Source organism: Adelges cooleyi, unplaced genomic scaffold (assembly GCF_023614345.1).
Source record: "Adelges cooleyi isolate 19-005CV unplaced genomic scaffold, UGA_ACOO_1.1 ACOO_flye_CR_arks_rails_tigmint_CR_PRNA_21, whole genome shotgun sequence".
In the NCBI taxonomy this organism is placed as follows: Eukaryota; Metazoa; Arthropoda; class Insecta; order Hemiptera; family Adelgidae; genus Adelges; species Adelges cooleyi.
The window spans coordinates 14639881-14649396 of record NW_026095871.1 but is presented as its reverse complement, the minus strand read 5'-3'; positions in this window follow the sequence as shown (position 1 = coordinate 14649396).

The following is a 9516-nucleotide window of genomic DNA, read 5'->3' as shown; positions in this document are numbered from 1 at the left end:
TCTAATACAAAAAAAAAAAATACTAATAATGAAATACGGTTTATTATCCAAATCTTTCCAAAGACTTTTAAACTGACATAAACATAATGTATTAAAACAACTCTTTTGTTTACCTTTCTCAAACTCTTATAAACAACCGCTCGCTATTACATTAAAAATAATTAATATTATAATAATTTTGTTTTAAATATTATATAAGAAACTTGGTATAAAAACTGTAGCTTAAACATACCTATCTACTATTCGACGAAAACCTCCAATGTTGTTGTGCGAATTTCTATTTATTTAGCATTTTAATATATTAAACACTTTTATTATAACGACAATTTTATAATAAGCTACAAAATTAATGGTGTGTGTTGTATTAGACAAATTTTGGAAATTAAAGTACTTACTCGTTCGGGCTAGTTGCAATTCTTCTATCCGACCGGCTGCTTTGGCTAAATGGTGTTCGGATATAGCTTGAACGGCTCTAACCACGTGAGACTTAGCTCTCAAGTTGGCTTTAAGTTCAGCGATCTCCTCTTCTTTGGCCAAATCTAATACAAAAAAAAAAAAAAATACTAATAATGAAATACGGTTTATTTTCCAAACCCTCCCTGATAAACCTTGTCGAATATATTGTACTTACCGCCCTTGACCATGTTCGCAATGTCGCGTTCAAGTTTAAGTGCAAGTACACTGTGGTCGGTCATGATTGATTGGCATTGTGCAGCTTTTGCGACGATGCCAGTTAAACCGGCCTTGACCACCTGCAGTTCTTTTTTCAGCATTGCGTTTTCTTTCTGGACTTTAGCATTTTTCATGCGCAGTCTTTTCATTTTTAGCTGGCCGCGTACTTGAAGCAGAAAAAAAATTGTTCAAAATTAAATTTTTACAGTTTTTTTTATTTTAATATTTACCATTGCGTTTGCGCTTGACAGTCACCAGTGTCATTTTAAGACTTTGATTTTTGTCCACAAGTTTTTTGTTGCCGTTCTTGACATGGGCCAAATTCGATTCTAGTCCTTTTAATTGATCTTTTATTTGGTCTCGTTCTTGAAGCACATCATTTATATTTACCTTTTTCAAAAAACTCTTTTTTAAACTTTGTTTTTTTTAAAACTTGAATTTTGGAAAATATTGTACTTACTCGCCCTACGATGGCTAGTTCAGCTTCCAATTCTTCTATCCGACCGGCTGCTTTTGCTAAGTGGTGTTCGGATATAGCTTGAACGGCTCTAACCACGTGAGACTTAGCTCTCAAGTTGGCTTTAAGTTCAGCAATCTCCTCTTCTTTGGCCAAATCTAATACAAAAAAAAAAAAAATACTAATAATGAAATACGGTTTATTTTCCAAACCCTCCCTGATAAACCTTGTCGAATATATTGTACTTACCGTCCTTGACCATGTTCGCAATGTCGCGTTCAAGTTTAAGTGCAAGTACACTGTGGTCGGTCATGATTGATTGGCATTGTGCAGCTTTTGCAACGATGCCAGTTAAACCGGCCTTGACCACCTGCAGTTCTTTTTTCAGCATTGCGTTTTCTTTCTGGACTTTAGCATTTTTCATGCGCAGTCTTTTCATTTTTAGCTGGCCGCGTACTTGAAGCAGAAAAAAAATTGTTCAAAATTAAATTTTTACAGTTTTTTTAATTTTAACATTTACCAATGTGTTGGCGCTTGACAGTCACCAGTGTCATTTTAAGACTTTGATTTTTGTCCACAAGTTTTTTGTTGCCGTTCTTGACATGGGCCAAATTCGATTCTAGTCCTTTTAATTGGTCTTTTATTTGGTCTCGTTCTTGAAGCACATCATCTATGGCTCGATTGCTTTGCAGAACATACCTGGCTTCGTCGCATTGGGCCTTTAACCCAACGACAACGTTAACAAGCTGTTGCCTGTTAAAGTTTTTGTTGGGTTGTATGCCCAATGCGACGCATAAATTCTCTACAAGCCAATCCAACTGTTTGCCCGCCTCTCTCAATGGCTCCTGGTCCTTCATTTTGTGGTCTACAGCTCCAATTGCGTTTGACATTGTTGAAGATACAGTTATAGTTTCGAGTTCAGTCCAAGAACTAAAAATCGAAGAATATCTAAACAATTAATATAGCAAAGAAAGAATTATGCCAAGACTATAATGAAGTCAAAAATACTTTTGTTTGTTATAAATATAAACACGAAGCTTAGTGTTGACAACGACGCTTGTAAACGGATAAATTTGAACCAACAAATTGTTTGTCAAATTTATTTAAAAGCTGTTTCGATTTTAAATTAGAACCCCCCCCCCCTAAAAAAAAAAGTTATTGTAGATGTCTACATTCGATGTGCGCTGGACAGTAATACAAGTATAAATGAATTTGACTTCGGATTTTTGGAAAAATTGTCTATAATGTTATAGCCCCGTTGTTAATCTGCTTTAAGCTCTTAAAAAAGTGGAAAAAAAGACAAGGTTACATTTCGTCTACCACTAAGGGTACAATTATTATGTATTGATAAATACATAATAATATTTTATGTAAGAAATAACATTCACACGATTCATCAAATCAAAACATATTTTATTAGTACAATTATAACATTTTTTTTACAAGTACAGTATGATTTAAATTGAAATTGAATTAAAGATACATGTTTTGAACGTTTTACATTAACGAATAAAGTATAACCAAAATAGGTGTAAATTATTGAAAAAAAAACAATTTTAAAAATGATTTCCAATGCAATTGTGCAGTTAAAAACCCACTTTTCAACATGTTGTTGTACAGCAGTTTTGCAAAAACATGGAAATGCGAACGCTATAGTCATTGATAAACTTTATGTAAGATTGATATAAATCGAATTCAAGAGTATCTTTATAGTACAGTTGAATTTCACCAATAACAGTTGTTGCTTTTTTCGATTGGCGCTGAACCGGGTGTGTCGAATATTCTAATAGTGGGATATTTAAAACACGGCATAACCTTTTGTGTTCATGTTGGAATTTTCCAGACATATAGTCTGTGTTTTGTTTAAAATAATCTGCACCATGTTTCAAGATGATACTGTTGAGTTCACAGAAGACATCGTCGTCGTTTAAGTGTAACGCATTAATAACGCGCGGTAAAACCATTTGGAAATCTTCAATCAAAAAATCAATGTCTCCGTCTGTATCATAAGCGGCTAGTTTTGGCCTTGAGCTTATCATACGACTTATTTGCATCAGGAATTCCCACGTGAGTCGTACCAACATAAATCTAAATATGCCAACAATGATAATGTTAAGATTGCCAAACATGAGTAATCCTTGCAACCCACTGTTTTTGGGAAACTTTATACAACAATTCATCGTTTGATTCAATGCATTCCAAGTGTCCGAATCCACGAGCGAAGGCGAATACAATTGGAATCTGTTGATGACCGCATTTAAGCAGGTCGAATCTGAGAGATATGTTTTCCCTTAGCTGTTCATTGGATAAACTAGAGAAATCGGGTCCCAACTTTTCGGTCTTATAGCCACTTTTAAATGAACTCACTTGCTTCCACTGTGTTACTAGTTTCCCATGCTCGACCTGTTCGACATCTTTGCACAACAGCGGCTCGTGTTGGATCATGAAAATAATTACAAAGAGTACACAAAATGTTGTGAAAATCATTTTCAACGTAATGTCGCTTTCCAATATAACACAAGCCAATTTATATACCTTGAACAAATTTGCCTTTCAGTGGCAAAAATATGTAGAATCCAAAATTGTTTATTTTATTATCTGAGTGGAAATACGATTAGTTAAATAGATTTAGTTACAGTCCATTTTGGTTATAACATTAATCCGTTTAAACTGATGTTGTGCATTTTTTGTGTCTTCGTCGAACAAATAATCCCCCCCTGAACCGGTTAGTTTTGTTTATTTTTACAATATAACATGTTGATAAAACATGTTAACTGAAATGGCTTTTATACTCATAGGAAAAATTTTTTAAATCATAAATAATACCTTGAAACCTTTTTTTTTGTAAATATTGCCTATACAAAACTCCTTAAAAACGGAAAACTTAAAGTAAACTTAAATTTAAGATACTGTAGATGAGGCTGTTGTCGAAGATGAAGAGGGTTATGCCGAAGATGAAGAGAGTACTGGCGAAGATGAAGAGGGTACTGACGAAGCTGGATCAGGTTCTGTCGAAGATGCAACGGATTTTGTCGAAGATAGACGGGGTACTGACGATGATGACTAAAAATAGTAGTGTATTACGTAATATTTGATATTATGTATTGTGTACCTACTATATAATATGTTTTGAAAAAATATATTTACTTCAATATTACAAGAATAATCGTTGTACTTAATTTTGCCTGGCCCAATATATCATAAAATCTTTCTTTTGTGTACTATAATGTAAACTCAAACAGTCGCCGCTAATGTAGTAGATTGACAGTACGGAAAGCCAAAATGTCGGTTGGTACTGATCAGTTAATACAGGTCTATTAACTCATAAATGATATAGCTAACTCACACAAAGCCTTAACAAGCCAAATAGAGTCTGTAAAACTGTTTTTTTACTACTACTACTAACTGTTTTAGCTTCGATGCAAAGCGAGATTGGTTTTACTCTGATGTGGGCTTTTTTTTTATCTGTATACACTGTAACTTTTTTAATACTGGACCAATTCCTTCGAATAGCAGCTCTATAAATCACAAATTTTATCTAGTTGCTACTTTGGGGGGGTAAAAGTTGAAAAAGTTTACTTCTTTACAGACGAAATTTGAAAAAACAAAAAAAAAACCGTACGAGTTTTTAAGTTACAGTGTATACAGATAAAAAAAAACCAGTACAGTGGGGTCGGATAGGTTAGGTTAGGTTGAAAAAAATTCCTGTAAACCTGTGACCTCCCCGTCCCTACTATGCCCCGACTCAACTATACCCCGTCCCCACTATACCCCGACCCCACTGTACTGGTTTTTTTACTCGTGATTTTTCGTGTAACCCAATGATTAAATCCTACATTCGTAACCGTCGATCGGTTACCACTAACCAGCAATCCCTATTTTCTTTCTGGTTATTGAAAATACAGTACATTTTTAATGAAGTCTTTGGCTGCTATGAGAGCTATACTAAGGACTGGGGTCTAAGGCATGGAACATGGGCCCCCTAGTTACTTTTAGAGATTTGTACAGAAAATATTTGATGATGCATCTAACCTATATTTTAGGCTTTTGAGTATTTAAACCCAGTTTTGAACGCAATTTAGAGTTGAGTTTCAGTAATATTTAAAACTGATTTTGAGTAGTTTATGTACTGAATAATTTACATACACACGTTAACCGATTGTAAATTGTGTTTCATAAACCAACGTCATATTATTCCACGCTAAGAAATGTGTCAAACAGATATTTTATCGATGGGTAGGTTTGAATTGAAAATCTAATCGTTTGCTGGTAAAACGAAATTGTTTTTGTGTTTTCTGCTGCTGTTGTCGATAGGATTGTTCTTATTTGTACAAATGTTTTGAATGCGAAAATATTTCACTGAACACAAGTATTTTTTGGTCTAAATAAGTCTGTACCTACCATATGCATATTGTTGTATTTTTCGAGAAGGCGAGAAGGTATTGGTTTTACTCTGATGAGTGTTTTTTTTTATCTGTATACACTGTAACTTTTTTAATACTGGACCAATTCCTTCGAGTAGCAACTCTATAAATCACAAATGTCAGCTTGTTGGTACTTTGGGGGAGGGGGGGGGGTAAAAGTTGAAAAAGTTTAATTCTTTACAGACGAAAGTTGAAAAAACCAAAAAAAAACCGTACGAGTTTTTAAGTTAGAACTTTTACTGGCTATAATTTCAAAAAAAAGAGTCGGATCGAATTTAAATGTATAAGAAATAATTATTTGATATGCCCACACTCGTCAGTTGTGTCAAACTTAAACTATACCCATTTCCCACCCCCCTAGGGGGGTACAAGTTTTTTTGTTTTTCGGGGTTTTTAGCCGTAATTTTAAGACCTTTGAGTTAAAAATTTGTCAGTAGTTGGAACTCATATGTATCCATAACATATTAAACGGGTGAAAAATTCGGCACTACAGATTTTTTTTAATTGCCGGAAAACTGTGTTTTCGCAGATTGCGTATATTTTAACAAAAACACCTAAAATCTTTAAAAAAAATTTATCAAATCATTAAAACAATTTTATGTATATCTATGCAGAATGATACTATTAAGTTTTGTGCTCAAGTACCACTTTTGACTTTAAGTTTGCACAAATTCAATTTTTTTTTTTAACTAAAAACCCGGTGTACCAGATGTGAGAAACGAACAGAAACTAAAAACTATCAGTTGGTAACGTCTATCCGTGTTAGGTTTGGTTAGGGCCCTTTGGTCGTTACCATAATTTGTGTTTATTACATGATATCACAGACGACTAAATCGTGTAGCTGATTATAGTAGACAATCGATTTATCGGGAAAAGAACCTATCCATGTACTTATTAAGACACACTTAATGATTCTGATACAAAAAAACCACTGTCGTTATCTCGTTATTTTATCGCCTGCGTTATATTACCCTACCGAAGGTCAACTATGAGTATATGAGGTCCAACTACCTGCAAATTATGAAGAGGACTGTTGTTTTTTGGATTCAGATTAAGTGTTGGTTTTTATGCAGTTTACCGCCCCAAAATGTATTTTTTATTACACAATTTTTTTAAAGGAAAACTATTGTTTTGCATATTGTTATACTGTTATTCATTTAAAGTGATTCACGCTTGATTGTTTAAATTATCTTCTATGAGATATGTAATCTGCTTCGTGCTAGTTTTAATTTTTTAGTTTATAATTTTGTATAAAATATTTCATTATTTTATTACTGTGTTCAAGTTAAGATACATTTTAATAGTATTTAAAAGTCATGAATGATAGTACTTTATTTTATGACTAGATCAAATCTCGTGACCATTTAACATCATGATACTGCTGCTATACTATTATAACAGCAGGTAACAGCCGACCACTAGTAGCTATACACGTTAGTAATATTTAACTAATAAGTAATATATGTAGGTAAAATTTATTGTTTTCTCCATCACAGTACCAGTATACGATTTATTTCAATTTAAATGTAAGAAAATCAATTTTTCTTTAGAAAATAACATGAAATTAATATACAGGATGGGATAGTAAAACGGCGAATTTCTAATGTCGTCGAGTAGTCAGTAGTCGATTACCAATAGTAGTGATTGCACTACGTAGTTATTATTATATTAACTTCAAATTTATTAAACATTATTATATTGCTAACGTATTGGATTACTTATTGTAATATTAACCAATTACTCTATAATACTTTTCTTATAATTATTATATATATATATATTACAATTAACTAAAAAGTGTTCAACTTATTAAAACCTACTCCTAGTTTTCCGTTACAAACGTTGGTCGTTTACGGTGTTTTGTACGCGGTCATCCGACCGGTGCACTACAGTGATAATTATTATGATTATTGCGTTTGATTTTGGAAATTGGGCGCCAAAACCAAAATAGGACTCCGACCGGTCACACTACTTATTATGTAGACGATTTGAGGGGAAAAAATGAAAAAAAATTCGCCTGTCGCCAACTAATTTTGGAATAATTGAGTTAAATTAAAAAAAATAAACACCAGTACCTCAATAAACTACAGCACCGACTAAAACGACCAAAGGGCACCGGTCTCACTACTTTTCGGTTTACCCAAGGCGGTTGTGAATCACAACACGTGTTGGCAATATAGTAACGTTTACCGAAACCGGAGACCTCCGGTTTGACGGATTGACTTGTAAGTATACCGTCTTGAAAAATAATTGACTTGAGCGACGATTGACGGCGGGTGAGCACACCGCGGCACACGTGATCCAATAATACATAATATATTTTGTCAGCCAGACACCGCGCAGACTTATATGTAGACCTGTGTATATAGTTCCAAGTATATAAGTACTTGCACAAGACCGGTGACGTGTTAACGTATACAACGATTTGTTTTTAAAAAATCGATCAGCACATAAAAAAACACCACGACGTCGTCGTGTCGGCGATGATAGCGTATAATCCTCTAAACAATATTTCCTTATAATAATATTACTATGACGTATCTTAGGACAATCTTAAGATCATGGGCCGTCGCGTACTACCGCACAGCTGAAAGAATATTGTGACCCACACTGCAAAAGCAAGTACTTTGGGTAAACAACGATTTAAAAAGTTGTTGTAACAAATCGAGTTTCGTTTGCATAGAGTTGTTTTCTATTCAAATCTTTAATATAAACAGGGCAAGATGTTTTTTAATGTACGGTTTTAATACTAACCTAACCGCCACCACGTGGTACAGGTAGGGTTAAGCGGGCGAATGTAAAAGCGTTTTTTTCAAATGTCAGTAAAAGTATTGAGTTAAAAGTAATTGTCGACGGTATCTAAAAATAGCTTCACTACATATGTTCTGTTGTATAACGGTATTAATAAAAAAGATCCAATAACATGCGATATTTCTACAAAATATATTTGCATAAAAAAACAAACCAGTAAACTTGTGAAATACAAAATCATTTTATGATTGTATAAGTGTTGTATATGTGTATAAGACGGGTTACGCACCATGGCTGTGGTGTACAGCTACTTGGAGTATATACAATTATTTTATACAAAAATAATATAAGTTATGTGAAAATTGTTAATGTATGATAACATTATATGATATGTGAACGTTTCAAATGAATAACGATATAAATTACAATGACACTGACGATTATCCATACTAGAAACAGCGGCAGAAATACCATGATAGTCAGTAGTTTCAGGAACAGTGCATAAGAAGTCAATATAAGTATCAAAGGTGCAATAGCCGTGAGTAAGAGTACCAGTATGACAATACTAGCAAAAATCAGCACAATAGCTACTGCACTGACCACAACTCCGTAACACACCTTTGCGAATAGGCCTTTGCCCATTTCTCGGATGCCAGTCAGAAAGGTCGTTCCAACAACCTGTTAAATAGATTTAAAGAATACAGCGATAGAGTTAAATTCAACAATTAATTTTAAAATTACAAGTTCTGGTCGGTGGGGTAGGTATATAACTGTTAAAAACAAAATAATATGTAAATTTCTATGAGAAGTTTATTACCTGTGTGTCGACCTGCAGGATCGGCAAATTTGGTTTTCCAAATTCAATAAGTGAAGTTCTGTCAAGGTTTTTGACTTTGGGCAACACCATGCCAAAACCCGGGTAGGAAATCATATGTACACTGCAGTGCAAATGGCGGCTGTCCATCGTCAAATTCCAACTGACTTGTTCTTCCTTATATAACTTTTTGAGAGAGGTATTTTATATTTTAATAGATTTCGGAGAAACTTTTAAGCGCAAAATATTTAAATTTCTATGAGAAGTTTATTACCTGTGTTTCGACCTGCAGGATCGGCAAATTTGGTTTTCCAAATTCAATAAGTGAAGTTCTGTCAAGGTTTTTGACTTCGGGCAACACCATGCCAAAACCCGGGTAGGAAATCATATGTACACTG